The sequence below is a fragment of the Pseudopipra pipra genome, chromosome 12, assembly GCF_036250125.1.
Source record: "Pseudopipra pipra isolate bDixPip1 chromosome 12, bDixPip1.hap1, whole genome shotgun sequence".
Lineage (NCBI taxonomy): Eukaryota > Metazoa > Chordata > Aves > Passeriformes > Pipridae > Pseudopipra > Pseudopipra pipra.
The window spans coordinates 10,895,308-10,914,311 of NC_087560.1; positions in this window are offsets into that span (position 1 = coordinate 10,895,308).

Below are 19,004 nucleotides of genomic sequence, written 5' to 3' on the forward strand. Positions count from 1 at the left end.
ATTGCTTGCAAAGACTGGTTAAGCTTCACAATAAGAGAAAATAAAGGGGGCTTTTAATACTACAAATCTTCTATCCCTTCACTCCAAGTTATAAAATGAAAACAAAGCAGAAGGAAAACCAAAAGGAAAGAAAAATAAGATGAAAATTCTGACAATAAACAAACACTTGCCTAAAGATGCAACCAAAAAATGGCACCAGTGATACCAATTTACTAAGACCCCCCGATTTTGTGACAAATGTGACTGGTGTGTTTGTGAGCAGACCTGCAATCTTTCCAACCTGTATAAGGTAGATCTGCACAGAATAGCAAGTTTTCCATACATGCATGGAACACTTAAACTCTAAGACCTTAAATGTGATCCAGATCATACTGGTGTTTGATCAATCTTATTTTGTCACAAGCACTACAATATGTATTTTTTGATGTTTAATGATGTCACTAACTCTTACTGTGGTCTATTTTTCATTCTGTAATTCATGTTATAGAAAACATTCTCAATTACTAATGTTTTAAGTTACAGTTAATTATTTAAACTTACAGTGATATGAAAAGTTGGCACTGAAGTACAAAAAGGGTGCTTAAGATCATCTACTGACACTGACAGTGTGCTCATTTATTAACAAGCCTTCTTTAAAAGAAGGTATGAGATTTCATGTGTTCTTTTATCGGTGACACAAGTGTTTAACTTCTTCCACAAGATTCCTCAGTGATTCATAGAGACTAAAACAGGCTTTGACAAACCACTGCATGCATGAGTACAGAGCAAAAATAGTGGTTGACAGAGAAAGGAAATGAAAACAAGCAAAGCAATGTGAAAGATGTAGATAAATGAAATGAAAGCAGAAATGAGACAACAGGCTCTTTTTCACTTCCTTGAAAAATATTTCCTGTTGCCAGCATTTGCAATCATCTTTTTATTGGCATTCATTATAATGGAGGAAAGACCTCTTCTTTGCCAAATATTACTTTAACTTTAGGAACTGAAATGAAGTAGAAGCCCATTGACATTTCTACCTAAAGGCACAGTGAATGTAACAATGCAGCTTTGAGGGTTTTTAACATCAAATAGAGGAGCATGTCACCTCTCTTGTTTCCTGAAATCATTCCGAGTTAGTAGCCTGCTTCTAACAGTAATAGAACAGCACTGAGCTACTGGAGGCAATTCCAGAACAAGAATACTTCAGGCAGACAGGCTTCCTTCACTTTTAGCTTAAATTCTAATTTATTTGGTTTATAGACTGAAAAAAGAAGTTTAGGTATTTGTATAACTGTGAAATATGCCCTGTGCTATCAATGCACTGGGTCACTTGGCTTAGACATGCACAACACTTCCCTTTAATACTGATCCAAGTACATGTTGTTCTGGAAAGAGTTCAATAGCAGCATTTTCATCTAGAGCCAGAATGCACTAGTTTTCCATTTCTATTGTCTCCTGCACTTTATCTTAAGTGGGGAAATGTATATTAGTGCAGCACATTTAACTTAATTTTATTTAGTTTTACAGGTGCACTAATGCATTTGGATAATCTTTAAAGAAAACAGCTGTAGGAAATGTAATTATCTTCAGTATTATTTCTCCAGATAATTTGTAGAACAAAGCTTAGGTCAAGATAGAAGTTGATCAAGATTGAAGTTTTAATCTTTACTAGCAATCTTAATGGGATCTCAGATCCACAGTCTTTGGTTTTATATCCCAAACAAATGCTGTATATCATAGCTCACTCATATCTAAATGACACTCCTAGAAAATCTACTGTTCATCTACTAAGTATGAAAACAACAATTAATGAGCACCAATCCCAGCAATGTTTGGCTACCAAGTTGTGCTCAACACAAAAGTGAAGCACAATCCTGTTGCAGTCAGAGACACACTGGACTGGGGATTGCCCTCCTTGGAAGAAATGAGTCACCATAGAACCTGACAGGCAGCATTCAATAAGAACCAATATAAGCACAATTCAAATCCCAGCTACTTGCTAACACCAGGTATCTGTGAGAACCTGTGACAGAGAACTCCAAGTCATGGGGCCATTTTTGGTACTGAAATTATTTTCTTGCAGATGGAGAAGGAGTGACAGCTCTTAGGCAGAGAAACAGTGTCTGGCTCCAACAAGAATATGATTTGCAAACAGTAACATCCTTGTGCTTTACAAAGCCTTGCATTTAGCTTCTAAATAAGATTTTTTTTAAAAATTAAGGTACTAGCAGACCAGTCTGACTCTTCTGCAAATAAACACAATGTTAAACTTTTACTGTGACTGTCTATCTACAAAAGATCTTTCTCCTTCAAGGCCTTTTAAACTAACAACAGTGGAAGGAATCAACATAAAACCTTTACATGCATAAGTTCAGTGTAACAACTGTAAGAGGCAAATGTTCATGCTCATGCAAAAAGCAAATAAACTCCTCTCATGGTTTGGAAAATATGCCCTTTGAATCCCCAAGTTCCAAAATGTAAAACTCACTTCCATAAAACAAACACATCTTTATACAAGCAACTATTTTTTGTGGCTTCAACATAAAAAAGTCCAAGTCAGAAGTTTACTATGAAAACCATTTCATAACATCTTATTTACCCTTTTTAACATAAAATTCCACAGAAGAGTCTGCCTGGAAAGCAGAGCATCACTACAGCATCCACACTGACCGAGATCAGAGTTACACACAGCAGCTTAAGCAAGCAGAAAATCAGTATCCCTGCATGTGAAATACCGAATATTTTAAGTTTTTCCACAGCGGAAATTAATAGGCTCCTGAATAAGACATTCACAGCTCAACACAACTCCTTTTTGTGAGGGACTGAACAACACAGGGCCAGGTAGAGATATCTTAATTAACTACTAATGTACTGATCCATATTTAGAAGCAGTAAAGTTAAGGGCTGTTAAGCCCATCCTCAGTGCTGTGCACAGATATCCCTCATCACAGCATCTGAGGCTGCAATTTCCCTCATCTGGTATGATTTTTAAAGCTTCAAAAGCTTCTTTATACCTCCCATCCCTGACAAGTCTTTCTAAGCAAGTTGGTTTTCAGTAAGCATTGTTTTAGACCATGTTCCTTTAAATTATTAAGAAGAATTTTATATACGCTGAATATCCACGGACAGAGGAATTCTTAACAAACCTTCAGAAATCTACCTAAACACTGGGACCTCTGATTATTAAAGCCTTTTATTCATAGTAGAACTACTAGTTTTTCCATGGTTAGTTTGGCAAACGTAATGATAACACCATTGGTGTGATTGGCACCACAAAATACTCTGGCTGCTTTGTACTTACGATCCTGGGGCACTAACCAGGTCTAACAGACTTTTTGTCATTGTGCTCCATTCCTCATTGGAATGGACTCAACTGACTAAAAGCACTTCCCCACCCACAGGGTTTACAGCATATGTTTAAATAAAGTTAAGTTCTATAACACCTGATGCATTCCAATAGTTTTGCAGCTTTTAACTAACTGTATGCAGTTAACTCTATGCAGCAGACCAGTCCTTTCATCTGCTTATAGCCAAATAACACTATTATCTATTCCAGCCAAAATTCTATTAAAAAGTAGCAATAAGAAAAATACGGCTTTATGAATGCTTGTTAAATTACAGTGTTCCAGCATGTAAAAGAAAATTAAAAATACGTAGAAATATCTTTCCTTCCTTTTCTGGTAAAAAGTATTAAAAGGCTATAAAAAGGCTTCACGCACTTTAAATCAGTCTAGTTTAATTTATATTATAAACACAAGTTCTTCCTATTGCTCTGAACAAACCTACTTTAATACAGCAAGAGAGCAGGGCTCTAATTTACAAGAGAAGGCATCACTTTCATACAGCAAAACAGCTTTCTCCTAAGTTTCCAAGACAGGCTGTATTTTCTGTGTTTTATTATTAATTCCCCAAAGATATCTGGGGCCCATCAACCTCTTACAAACCATTGAAATAGGTCCTCCATTCCAAAAGAAACAGGAAAAGCAGTAGGAGACAGTACTAGTGATATTCTGCCCATGATAAAGCTGTTATTTTCATTCCTCCTATAGCATAACCAGACAGTCTAAAGCTGTCAGGGAGTTGGAGTGAAAACATAACAGTTGATGTGAAAATGAAAAATAAGTGTTGATGTCTCATGAGCTAAGAATTTGGATCAAAGAGAACCCAAAAGTATCAGCAAAGTTGTCTGTATATCATCAAGATTCCTATGAGCAAATCCCCAGCTGGAGATCTGCCCCCTACACTTCATCCTGTGTACCAAGTGGATTTGGACAATGATTCTGTCTCTCCCAAAACCACTGTCTTCGCTACAGTCAGCGAGGGGAAAAAAGGCAATAAAGTAACCTACGCAAACCCAACCAAACTTTTGTCAAATTAATGCCTTTCTATAGAAGTGCCAGACAAAACAGGACTGGTGCTATCAGGCATCCCAGTCCTACTCATACAAGAGCACGGAATTTCATAGGTTTTGCAGAATGGGAATACTTAAAGGCAGCTGAACAACTGGGACCTTTTAGTATGAAATAGGACAAGTCAAAAAAGTATCTTGGCATCTGGTATTACTGCAAGAGAACCTATTCTGGGCACACTAAGTCCCAAAGAGTCCAGCACTCAGGAGGTCTGCAAACAGTCACTTTTGAGACATGAAAAAATCTAGAGGAATTACAAAATAGCAGTGGAATAAAATACTTCAGTTTTTAATGCAATTTAAAGTTTTTCCAGTTCAGTAACCAACTCCAGACTGAATCCTCTCACCTTTCCTCATTTCTCTTTGATGTCAGATGCCCTTTAACAGGCATTGTACATTTCTGGCTTCAAGGCATATCAGCACAACAGTACTTCAGCTTTCCTTTTTCAAGCATACTTTTATAGTCAGAAAAGTGAGATACATATTTTGAATATTTGTGTTTTAAGAAAAAATAACTCTAAAATGTACAGAGTATCAGAAGAGCTGTGCAAATTGAACTATTTCTGTGATCAGTTAGCTTCTTGGCCTGACAAAGTGTCTGTTGAGAGACTGGAGAACCAGCACTGTAAAATATCAGCAATTCTTTTCTGGTTCTACCTTCCTGAATTGCAGAGACACCTTCACCAGGAAGGCACTAAAACATATTGCCACATACTGGTTCAAATCCTGTGAAAGCATAACAGAGGGCCAGGACAACAGAGAAAGAGCTCCTGTAAGAATCTCTGCTCATTTTAACAGCATCAGTTCAGCTTTCAAACAGATAGATATGGTATCCTAGCCCAGCTCATTCCTCACTGGAGGAGAAAGACTGACCACAAAGGGAGCCACAGTCTCAGATTATCACACATCTGCCATAATCCTGAGATACCAAACTGATGAGAAGTGTTAAAATTAATAAGAGTACCATTATCTTTGTGCACTGAAAGAGAAGAGAGTTAATAAGGAAAAATTCTGTCTTGACCAGGCAGATGCACTTACACCATAAATGCATGTGGACACATGTTCAAAATATTCACAACAGAACTGCTTTTGAAGCTTGAGAACTACACACATCACTTACTATAAAAGGACAGTGGATCTAAGATCTGTATTATTCAATTTTCAAACTAATAAGAGAATCTGTTGCTAATGAAAAAGTGAATGTGTTGCCATTTCCGTCAAATCTGTTAGAAGAGATGTTTGAAGAACACTCAAAAAGAAAAGTACAGGAATAGAAACTGTCTATAATATTCTTCCCAGTAAGGATCCTATTTATTCAAATTTCACTTGTATGATACAAAGAATATAATTGTAATTATGACAGCATACAAAATTCAAAAGTCATCTGACTGCTTTTCATTACTGCTCTGTGTGTGACTTGCATGTGTCAATAATAGCAGCAGCATGATTTTAATATGGTGTGCTAGGCAAAGGCATTTTAAGAAAAGATTTGAAAAAGAACTGCCAGCATCTGTTTATAAGCACAAATTTTGCAAATAAAGTAGAGCTGAAGTCAGGAATTTTCATCTCACTTATCTGGTTATGACTAACTGCATTGATGGATGCTTAGTCTACTGCATGTGGTGTACAAGTGGTGAAAGATTAAGGGCAAGACATCAGAGAAGACAGGGAAAAAAGTGCTGAGCATCAAGCAGTCCATCTGCCTTGGCCATACAACAGTTACTATCAAGTGACTAAGAGGCCAAATTTTAGTGTGCTTCAGAAACTGGGCCATCTTAAAAGCAGTTTCAAATTCTACTCACTAGGACGCCTTTCAGGCTCCTATGACTTCTCTGTGGATCCACTGTCTCACGGAAATCACAGCCAGACAAAAGCAGGAATTTGGGTTTATGTTTAAACTCAGGCTTCTTAAAAATCACTTAGGATGGGGTGTGTTGTTTTATTTTTAGGTCTCACCTAAGGAATAAAAATAAATACTTCAACAACTATGAATTTAATACTGCATAATTAGGACTGTGAGTTTTAATCTCCTCTGATTGAAAATGTATACATATAACACATAAATATGATTCCATATTATACATGTAAGCCAGTAAAAATCAAGGACTGGTGATATGACCTCTTTCAAGAGGTTTGTTGTGCGGCTTTTACAAGTTCCCCCCCTTAAAGCACACTGAAAACCCCAAATTTAGCTAAAAATAAATATCCCAGAAACACATATAAAATGTTAGATGAGGACCATCACATAAGCAGGAAGATAAAATTTACATCTACCAACACACCATCTCATTTCTTTTTTACCACTACATTACACTTGCTAAGGTGGGCATTGTATCCCAAGTGTGACACACATCTGTGTTTGTGACTCATTTATGTAGGAATTCATTAACTGTCTTATAAATTTATATTAAAGGAGCATTAAACTTGGAAAGCCAAGCACTAAGAGCTACATTGTTGTATATATTGAACAATATCTGAATGGTTTTATCTTTTAGAAGAGAATAAAGTAGGGTAATACATAGAGCACAGCAAAATTCAGTGGCTCCACAGGACCAAATCAGTACACAATGACTTTGAGAGATGCCTTAACCACTCTCTTCAAGAGTAGAACTTTCATACAGAAACAACTGACTAAAAGATCTCAGATTTTAATTACATAAAGCTAGTTCTCAGCACAATTGGTTTTTAAAGTCATCCAAAATTAAAACTGTGAAAACAACACTTGACATTTTAAATGTCAAATAAAATTCATAAAGTTCAAATAAACTGTTATTAGACTGTGGAAAAATAAACTCATAGTTAAAAATCAGGTAATTAACTATAGTATTGTCACCAACAACCACTTCAGATTGTCAGCTGTTCCCTTGCTTATCAATTTATGGCAAAACTGCAACACTGAACAAGAAGTGACCACCAGCATCAGAAAAAAGTTTAAGGAATATATAGCACTTTCACTAAAGAAACTATCTTTCCACAAAAACCCATCCTATTGAGATGAAAAGAGTTCATTCTGAATGTAAACCTAATGACATTAAATATTCTATAAAATCACTTAACATTTTCCAGATCATCAAAAAAGCCTCTCATTTGCAATGGTCAAAGTATGACAGTCTGCCACCGGTCTCAGAAATGCTGCTGGAGCTTCTACCAAGTCAGTGTACACCCAATCAGGGTTCAGAAATTGCTTCCAGTCCTTCACCTAGTTTCCAACCAAGAAATGTTAGTTACATGTATAAGTCAATTGTCTGTATTTTCTTCAGTGTTTATAATATTTTGAATCATTACCCCAATTTATAAAGTGTTTGGAACACAACTTAAGCTTGCTAAGAAAAGCATACCAAATATCACATATTTTCCAAACTAGTTTACCACTATTACTTAAAAAACCACTGACATTTCTCAGAAGCAGTTTTCCGCTCATCATTCAGCCCAGTTCCAGGATAAAGGGCTAAATCCTGTCATTATTCAGGATATAAGCCTATTTTCTGAATAAATATACTGTTCCATCTAAGTGTAAAAAACTTTATCCATCATTCTTGAGTTTGAACTCCTTGGCTACAATAAGCTTTTTCCATTTTTAATATACATATTGTCAATACTTGTTTTATTTAAAAAATAATAATTTTCAGCCCAACATCCAATAACCATTGCATTTTTATTACTTTCTTTGAACCATGTACACATAAAGTTACTTATTTTTGAGAAACTATTTGTTAAAGCAAGTTTTTGCCTCCAAATCTCTCTACATTATTGTTGTACATCAACAAAATGCAAAGAAACCCAGCTTTTCAAACCAGTTGTCTTGCTTTAAATAAATCATACAAAGAAAATGGCTTCCTCTCATTTATTGAGGTTTTTTCCAATTGAATGTCTCCCCTCAAAATCAATGGCACTGAAATAATCGTGCTACATACATTAAGCTCTATGATGGTGAGCTGCATAATGAGACAAACACACTAACAGCTCTGCAGTGCTGATATCACAGCTGCAAGAAGGGGAGCTTATTTGAGTTTTCTGTCAAGTAAGTTGCATTAGCACATTCTAAGCCAATATAATCCTATTTAGTAAGCACTGTTAGCATAGAGCTCTGTTTATGTAGCTATGGGAGCTGAATTTCTATAAAGAACAATAAGCTTTTTAAAAGATGGTGTGGTTTGGAGACTAGATGGTTTCTCATGCAATTCATGTGCATCTCCACTGCCTGCATGGAAGAACACAGAGAACTGTTTCTGAGCTTCATTTCATGCACTCTACTGGGCTCTCTCCTGCCACAGCAAACCTGCTACTTTGACATATTTTGTCTAAGATTAAAATTAATTTGAGTTCAATCACACCACACCTTTGAGACCCCAACTCCCAACTACTTGCATTGCTGCCAAGAGCAATTACTTTCTCTCACAATAGATTTGACCACTCGGAAGAGAAAGCACAAATTGTCCATAAACAGGAAAGAATGAAGAGAAGACTTTTTTCTTCCCCCAATACCTTAAGTGTTTGATTTTTTTTCTTACCTCTTGCTGGTTTTTGTTATGTATTTTATTGGTTTTCAGAGGCATTCAAGGGAAAACATGGGAAAAATCAACCTCAGTTGTTACAAATATCTCAAGCATTTTTAAAAATTGGAGTGAGTTTGAGTTATCTGTTTATATAAAATCCAGAAAACTCCACTATGATCATGTCATGCAGATATGGCCAATTTGTGGTTCTTGAGCCACATGCAACCTTCAAGCAGTTCAAGTGAAGCTCTAATAGGGCCAAATCACATGACAAACACAAGGCTGCCCTGAGCTGCTGAACAATCTAAACCTACAGTCCTGAATATACTGCTCATCTCTCTCATCGGATAGAAAAATACCTGCAAAGCTCCAATATTCTCAGATAAAAGTATGCACATTCAAAATATTTGCATAATGTTACCTCATAACATTCATAACTTGATCATCATCTTCTGCAGTATTCTCTCCTTCAAGGTATTCTTTTTCAGTATTATTAATACCATTTTCATTTCATTGGGTTACTTGAGGACAGAGACCACTCTTAAATGCTTGTCCTGCCTCCATCTCAACCCACTGCCTGACTACCAAACATGACATTTTTCACCTCTGAAGTTCTCCTAAGAAAAAAATGCAGTTCCTCCTCTACATCACTTGTATTTTCCCCTACTTCTCAGATCTTCTTTTTATTAACTTGGCACAAGTACCACCACATACCAGAAAGACTCACTGTATATTCAGTTATCTATGAACTACCTTTGAATGCCTGCATATCCCTGAACACAGAAAATTTCTCTTTGTTTAAAGCTACTGTGTTAACATACAGAGATAAGAAACACCATTAAAAATTCGTTCATAAAAAATTATCCAAATATATTCTAGAAAAAAAAATTGAGTTATATCACCTATAAAATCAGGACAAAATAAATAAGCATTTCTTTGAAATGTACATCGGTATGGCAGCTAAAATATTTTAAGTCACACAATTAGCATTATGGGTGTTTTATAATTATTCCTTAATATGCCAACAATATATATGGCTGTAGCAAAGAAACAAACAACTGCCATTGTAACCAATTTGAGTTTTATTTAAAACAGTAGTAGTAGAATGCTCCATATTATCTACATCTTGTCATCACACAAGGTTTTGGCACAGGGAAACACACACACCTCGGAAAACAGTACTTACATTCTGTATTTCTGATGAACTCTTTCTTTCCAAACTGTTGTAATTACAAGAAAGGTTTCCTGCTTTTCCCAGCAGATGTCACTGCAAGGCAGGTGCAGAGAAGGCACAGCTGTTGAAAGAATTGCAAAGTGCAGCACAAGCTGCACAGGTTCCCTTGCCCAGACAAAAAGGCAGGTTGTGGATATTTAAACTCGGTATAACTTTATACATGATAACTTCAGTTTAACTGCTACAACAGCTATAAATTCTAATTTTAAAGAAAGGATGAGATAGCTGAAAATAAAACTTCTATTACCTTTTACAATGTACATTTGATTTATCTTACAATTCTACTATGCATTATCCTCACTATTGTAATTTTATTGTATTTTTTTACAGCGTTCTTTCAGGTCTTCAAGGGGAATCTGAAGTTGGGAGACTATGTATCCATTCACTTCATCAAACCTGGGGTATAGTGAAAACTTAAGCATGTGCTCAAGGTAGGCAGTCTTGCAATAGTTTTGTACCAACTACCTATTTAACCCTCCCTTTCTTATATTCAGTGTCATTCTAATAGGTGGGTATCACATGATTAATTGATCAGGTCCTCAGCTCATCTTTAAAAACAAGTATATGAAAATATTCTAATATTTCAATCCCCCGTTCTCACTTTTTTCAAGACTATTTTTGCTTTTGTAAATGTAAAGGCAATATTTCATATAAAAATTAAACCAAAGGAGGACAACACATTTATAGAAATTGGAAAGTAAAATTGTGATTACTAGTGACCTCAAAGCATTCTAGCTTTCAAATCTCAGACTAGAACAGAGCCTTTAGCAAGAGAAATTAAAAATGCATTTATAAAGGAAAAAACAATTTGATTAGCAGTCATTAATTTAATAAATAAATGCGTATAGTAATTTTTACACAGGTTCTTCCACAGTAGGACTCCACAAGCTTCACACAAATATGCTTTGAACACTTACATTCTGGTTTATGTAAGTACACATTTTTCCTAAATTGGCTGCCAGGGCTCCATCCAAATCCCACAGAAGTTAGTGGGGTTTTTCAGATTAATTCTCTGGGAGATAACTGATCCCCTACTGAGCTGCTGCTTCTACTGAAAGAAAAAAGTTGTCTAGAGGCAATGGAGCAAACAGAATTCTATGCATTTGGACTTCAACTGTCAGCTTCTTGCTGGCAGTGGTAAAGGTATTATAGCTGATGGTTCAGATGCACAAGCTGTTACTCAGTCTCTTATTTGCATTAAACTTGCAGGAAATAACTGTGGCTTATGCAGCTTTGGAGTTCAGTGAAGTGAATTTAGAACTCTGAAGGGCTATAGCCTGATCCTAAGAACAGCACGACCTCTAACAGCTTTGAGAAAGGCAAAAAAAAAAAAACAACCAAAAACTAAGAAGCAAAGCATTGTGGGCAAAACACACACACTGCATGACTGAAAAGTGTTTCTACTGAGATATTTAATTTCTGGACTGGAAAAACAAAAATAAAATCTTTAGTTTATGAAAGCATTTGTTCAAGAACCACATCTACTTAGATCACTCAGAATCTTTAGATATATTTAACCCAGTAGTCACTTTGAGTCTGGTAGATCTGTGGGAGAGAACCATCACATATGTCTCATGAGTAATTCCCTAGTCATGATTCCAGTGAGTTAACATGCCCTAAGGATTCTTTTTGGACACTTTCACTAAAAAGTACTAACAGTGTACTCAGCCATATGTGATTATACCAGCTTGCTCCATCAGTTACTACTCTGGACTCTAAACTGTGGTTCATGTGAAAGCTAAATTTAATTTCTAAGTTACTTATCTCAGAAATTCTGACTTTGTAGAATTCCTAAAGGGGAGAAAAGTTTAAGTATCCTTGGAGATTAATTTAGATGGTGTATAGTCTCTTTCATCAAAAGGCAGAGACCATCAAAAGTTTCCTAACTGAAGAGTCTGTCTTACTGAAGAGATCACAGACAGATAGGAAAGACAGTTTTATTCATGCACTGGCAATTTCAACAGTACTGCTTTTCATGCTACACCTTTATGAAATAGAGAACTAAGTTTTAACCAACTGCATTTTAGAAAGAAAGATATTCACACTCTGCTAACCATCAAATACAACAAGGACATTTGAAGCCATAATTGAATCTGCTGTGACTGGATGCAGCTCCACCAGCCATAACAGGTTAATTATTTCACTGATACGGCTTCAGAGACCACAATAACAAACAGCTGTTTACCATTAGCAAGATTCAATTTGACAAGTGGCTTTATTACTTTTTAATTATTTACTTTAATCTTTCACAAATTTTAACCATCATTTTCAATTACAATGAAATTACACTTGACAAGAACCTCCTTTGGGAAAGATTCTGGAAAAACAACATTTCCTTCAGGCTACTGATGTTGATGCTTTTCAAGTTGCCACATCGGTTGGGGTGATATAATAAAGTCTGCCTAAGGTCCTGTTGTTGGCTTGATAGATTGATTTTTGTGTTTCAGCCTTTCTCTGCTATTTCTATGCTCCTGAGCAGTACATCTTTTCACTGAAAATGACTGCTCTAGTGTGGCTCCATGTCACATGAATTCAGAAGAGCATTCTTAAGCTTCTGACCTTCTACTTCAATGAGACTATTCATTGCACAAGTCAGAGCAGCCTAAACCTTTGAAGAAAAGGGTATTTCTATTGCAAATACTTGTAGCCTCTCCCTTTTTCAGTTCTATGAAGCCTCAATACATGGTCAGGTTGAAATTTTAAAACAACAATGTAGGTATCTGGATCAAACTACCTTCTGCACAGGTTTAGTCAGCCAGCTCCCTAAAGCACAAGGCAGGATCCCAAAACAGACACTACCAGTAGAATGTTGCTTAGTTCCTTGAATGAAAAAAGCTACTTAAGATCAAAGTCTAATTATGAGATCTGCATCATAGCACTAAGTTGATCTCAGTATAAACAGGATGATTTTGTAATTTTTTTACCAGGAAAAGTTAAAGAACACTCCCTCATTAGGAAAAAGAGATCCTGGCAGCAATTTTTCAAAGTACACCACTACAGTTCTTACAAAAGAACAGGGGTGGCCTTGGTAACACCTGAAAACTGATGTAAATTCAAGGTGTGTGCATCTCTTATTGTTCTCAGTACCTCTAAATTATTCATGCAGGCAGTAGCTCTTATTCTTGAAAACAAAAATTCTTGCCATAGTTTTCTTCTATTTTGTTCATTACAGCATTTGCGTGATATCTCTTAACAAGCAGCATTTGAAAGTCAGTCTGTGTCAAAAAGGATTTCATTCTCTGAAATATTTTTCATTGTAATGTTTTTGGAGGTATGGAACTCTCCTGACAATGTACCTGCTCCCTCTGTAAGTCCTAACAGTCTCACATCAGTAAAATCAGAAATCAAAGGCTGAAGTAGGAAGGGTGACTCATTCCAGGAGCATTAAACATTTGAAAACCACAACAGAGAAGATAAAGCAGCTTGAAAATATGAAGGCAAAACCACAAACACTAAAGTGAGAATTCATACAAGCCTAGAATTATTAATCTAATTAAGGGTGAAAGTGTCAATGTTTGGGCATGACTGTGTTCCAAGACCTTTGTTTTAGGAAAGAGAAATTGTGAAGGCACAGAATCCCCACCAAAGGCAGAGGCTAAAACTAATACAGTCCTCAAAGACAATTGTTCCTACCAATAATTGGATTAACTGACTCTTCAAAGTCTCAAAAATAACTCTTCAACTAAAGCATAAGATATGTGCATAAACACGGATAAAACATACACAGTTATTGTGATATATAACAGCCCAATAATATCTGTAGAATCATGCACATTTCCATGCATCACTGTAAGGACAGGAAAACTTCAGGTTTTCATTCCAAGAACCCCTGCTTTTCCCTTCATACTGTCTTTCCTACTTTATACTACCCTCATACAGCCTATTGCAAGATTCCTGACCTTTTTTTGCTTAGCCCCTTTCTACTTTATTTGTTGACTGCCATTTGTTCCTCTCAAGGAACACAGGTGACTTCTATTAATACTATAGTGTATTTGATGCCTGAAAAACAATTGGTATAGCAGAAAAAACAAATACATTGTACTCAGTTCAGAGCATAATAGTTTTACAAAGAGAATTAAGATTTACCACTGCATGGGGTGTATCTGTATCAAATTACAGGTACTAGGCTAAAGACTTTGCTAATTTAATCAGCATTTCTCAGGTGATGCCAAGACCTCAGATGTCTCAGAAAGTTGAAGGTGCTCATATACCTCATCACAAAGAGAGAATTGGCTCATTTGTAAAGCATACTTCCATCCAGGGTTCAATCTATGACCTAGATGCAACTGCTGACCATGCCCCTTATATAATACTCCCCTCCAAGTGAAGAATTATTATATTAACACTTTGTTTCTTGTAGCTTTCCTCACCATTTGTATAAATGCATAAATGAAAGTGCAAAGAACTTCTACAACAATAATAACATGCTTTGTAAGGGTTCTACAGTAGAGAATAACACAAGTTTCAGTGTACCTCCAAAAATTCTAATAATAACATATACTTTTTAGAATGCATTTGTTTCCTTATTTTTAAAATGGAATAAGATACTCTACCTTCCAATAGATAATTAAACTACAAATAAAGGTTACAAACAGGACTCCACAAAAGTAAGTTACAAGAGATGATAGTATGTGGTATCTACTTAAAAACTCTAATATAGTTTCAGACACTCATAACAACTGACAGCAGTTTCCTGACAACTTGAATAACAAGCAAGTAAAATATAAAACCTTACAAGTAACTGAAACAGTTCCCAAAGAAGAAAGTCCATATTTGTAAAGAAAGGTACAAATTGCTACATACTATTAACATGTGAGCAGTGCTACAAAGCAGACCCTGAGAACAGCAAGGAGCAGCTCTAGGTGGGATAGGAAACCAGTAACCAAATTTGAAAACAAGGCCTGCAAGGCACAGCCTAAGAAGCCTAAACCCAAGGAATACAAGCCTAGGAAAAATATCCAAGACTCCAGGCCATGAGACAAACCTGTACCAACAAGACCAGGTCCACATACAAACCAGGAATTCAGTCCCAGCAAGACCCAAAACAATATCACAACCAGCTCTGAAACCACACTCCTGCAGCTCAGAGCATCCAGACCCAGGAGCCCCAGCCTGGGCTTAAATAGAGCTTGGGACTCATGGGTAGAGGTGTGGGTGGAACTCAGGTGAGTCCCTCAGGGTAATCAAGGCCTGTCAGTGCCCTCCCAGCCCTGAGAGGGCTTAGAACAAACACAGGGGAAAATCATTCTGATCATTCCTGCTGCCCCCTCTGAACCTTCCCCAGATCCATTACATATTTTTGAGCAGAGATTAGAAGCACACACAATATCTAAAGTACAGGGGTACCACAAACTTACACAATGGGACTGAGATAGTTTTTGTTCTGCTCTCTGTTTCTTTAATTAATGCTAACATTTGATCTGCTTTTTGCACATCAAGCACTGAGCTGACATTTTCATAAAATCATTTATCCTGATGCTATAAAAGTGACCCTTCCCTTTGGTCACTACTCTCTTTGTGCAGCACTTCTCATTTATACTGAATTTCATCTGCCATTTTACTGCTAAGTCCCTCCAGTTTGAATGGTCCTTCTATAATACTCATCATCTCATTCCTACATTGAATACCACACAAGGATCTCACTATTCCACATCCAAAATAAGATATAGTGAACCACTGGATTATCTGTTATGCTGAAACAGATAACCCAGCATCCCTAAGCAACAGTCAAAAGGTACTGAAGACAAACATTGACAAATGGGAAAATGTGTCTTTATTAACTATCTGTCCCCTCTATTTTCCCCTTCTGGAAAGGCTTCCACCCCAAAGTGTCAAGAGAATGGAATGAGCAGTTGGGACTCCAGTCACTCCCCCCGAAAAATGCGGTGTGTTAACATAAAATCCTTTCCTTGGCAACTTCAGCTGAGACAAGTGAGTTTCCATTGGAAGACTTCAGGGGCAGGCACACATTCCTTCTGATGCCTGTGCTGGGATGGCAGTGATTTCCAGCAGAGATGCAGCAGTGGTATCTATCTAAGGTGCAGTAACTTCCCCACAGCCTGGTGTCACACTCTTAAGGGGTGGGCCCAACCTCATGTGCCTTCCCATCCAAAGTTCCTACTGACTGCAATGGGAACATTTTCCCTGTAAAGACACAAGACTGGATGCTCACTAGAAAATTAAGTAAACACAGTGAGGGTGGCCCTCCCATAAAGACATGCAGACATGCAAAAGCTCTTTCCACTTCTTTTCTGAGCACATCTTTACAATTTCCTCATGAAGTTTTGTTGTAACAAAGCCTGCTGTTTGAAATGTGCATAACTATAATACAACATTTATACTTAGTCAAAGAACCTCCCCAAATACTAAAATCCTGCCCTAAAGTATCTACATGCCATCTACTCACTTTGAACTATCTTTATTTGATTAACAGACAATCATACCACATTTTCAAATCCACCTACTGTGGATAAACTGTGTTAAAGACACTCTGAATTAGACCATTTAAATAAAATTTTCAGTTCTGATACTAGATATAGTCAAACTTACCAAAATTATAATCAGCTTAATACCTCCTTTACTTTGTATCCAGGGAATTATTGTAACAAGACATAATTATTTTTATTTTGTGAGTTATAATAACTGGGAATTTTGAACATTATTCTATGACAACCCAATAGACATATAAAAAAGAAAATCAGAAATATTAATCTTTATTTTTAGAATATTATCAGAGTATTGTACATTCTGCTTGAAGAGAAGATAATCTGGCTCACTAAAGATGAAAGCAAAAAATGGAACAATCTTCCCCAGAAATAAACTGCAACAAGCCCGAGAAGAAAAAGCTCGAACAGTAATGAAGCTGAAAATAATCTGAACACTCACTGTTCTGGTTTTTCAGTTTCATACTAGAAATGGAGTGAAGACAATGCCGGACAATATTTTCTCCAAGAACTGATGACTGCTCCCTCCTCATTATCAGATCTGAAAGGAGAAAAGAAAGCCATTCTTGAAGATCAGCTGCCATCTAGTGAATGGTGAGAGAACTGTTTAAAACATTGCTTTCATTTTTTTTGTCAATTTAAACCAGATTCCTGGTGGAATACCTTTTTGCCACTTTGTCATTGTAAATTCTGGGGTCTGTAAATTATTCAGGAGAATGGCTATTAAAAGGTGTGCATTCCAAAGCAGAGCAAACTCAGCAAAGTTTTCTATTAAATTATAAATAAATAAGGTCTTGATCCCACAGTTTGCTCAAAAAAAGCCAATCCTGTGCACTTTCAATAGAACATATTGGTGTTTTGGGGGTTCCACATGATTATACTAAAAGGAACCAAACTAACAGTGTCTTAAAGTAACATAATCAGTATTACAACAACAGACTACAGTAAAAAAATCGAAGAAGTTTAAGTTAAAAATCCCTGAAATGTGCTCATCCAGCAACAATATCATAGTTTTTATGTTGGACACCAAGCATGTTATTTTTATATGTATGTTTTACTAATTTATAGGTAAATAGAATAAACCCAAAAATATTAGCAGTGTACATTTACACTGTCAAATTTCCTATGTAAGATAAGACCACTGTGCTTCATGAATTAGTACTGCATTCCAGCTTAACATTTTTGTGAAACAGGAAGTATTCCCTTGATACTTCAGACAATATATATCTTTGCTATACTGATGCTTTTCTTATTAAAAGGAAGTAGAGGAGTTGTATAAATAAGTTGATAAAGGGTGGAACTCCCTCTTTTACTGTCTAAATTGATCCAAGAAGACCTAAAGTCATCCTCACTAAAGCCAACAGATGCCCAAATCAATAATTCTAACAACTATTATTTGGAATTCTTTGTTACTCAAGACTAGATTTGCAGGTTTTTTCCTTCTCATAAGAAATCAGATTTTCCAGATGTTACAATAAGTCTGTTACAAAGAACAACCATGTATGAATATAGACCACTGACCTCATTGCAAATATGCACTTTTCCATACTTTTCTTTCCTAAACACAACTTCTTAAAACCAAGCAGAGAGTCTACACTTACAGTTTGAAACTCTGAAACACAAATCTGCCATTTTAAACAGAGTATGTTTTTTGTTTAATCGAGTACGTACTTGAGGGCACTCGTGTTTACGAGAACCTTTGAGGAAAGAAATAAAACAAGAGAATGTGTTTATAAGACATTGGCTTGAAAATACATTTGCCTTCTTGGAATGAAAGCTCCTTATAATCTTTTGTCTGTTCATTCTCTGGACAAACATTAGTATGTCCCACACTAAGTACCTAATAAGTCTACATATTCCATATAGGCATATTGCACATAAACATTTGCATATGTGTGCAGTGTAAAACCATGCTATGAAAACAAATATTAAGTTGATATCCAGGAGTAAAGGAATAGAAAATAAACACTGCAAGGAGAAAAGTTGGTCATGAGTTGAAAGGAAATATCTCATAGGCCCTTTTGCACATAATTGGGCTTAAAGAGAAGGCTTGCTGGTTTTTGCACTGCTCGGCCCTAGGTTGTTCTGAGTTCTATTCAGCATTTTGAATTATCTGAACTGGCTCTGTTAACACTGCCTGCTTTTATTTATGGGTTACTTAAATATTTTGTGTACAGCCCTTGGTTCAGTAAGGAATGTGATTAGTCAGGCCACCATCATAAAGGTTTTCTTATGCTTCGCCCGCTGAGGCCTTCAGAATACATGCAGGAAATACGGTAGTTGTGCTGTAAACCACCTTCTCTGGTTTTCTGTGAATATAATTGTGTCTGACTGCCCTCTAGCATTTGAGATCCCAATTCTTGTACATATGTGGTCTCATGTATATGTGGTCTCATGTATATGTGGTCTGTATGTATTTGGTACTTGTGTGACTTTGCTTAAAA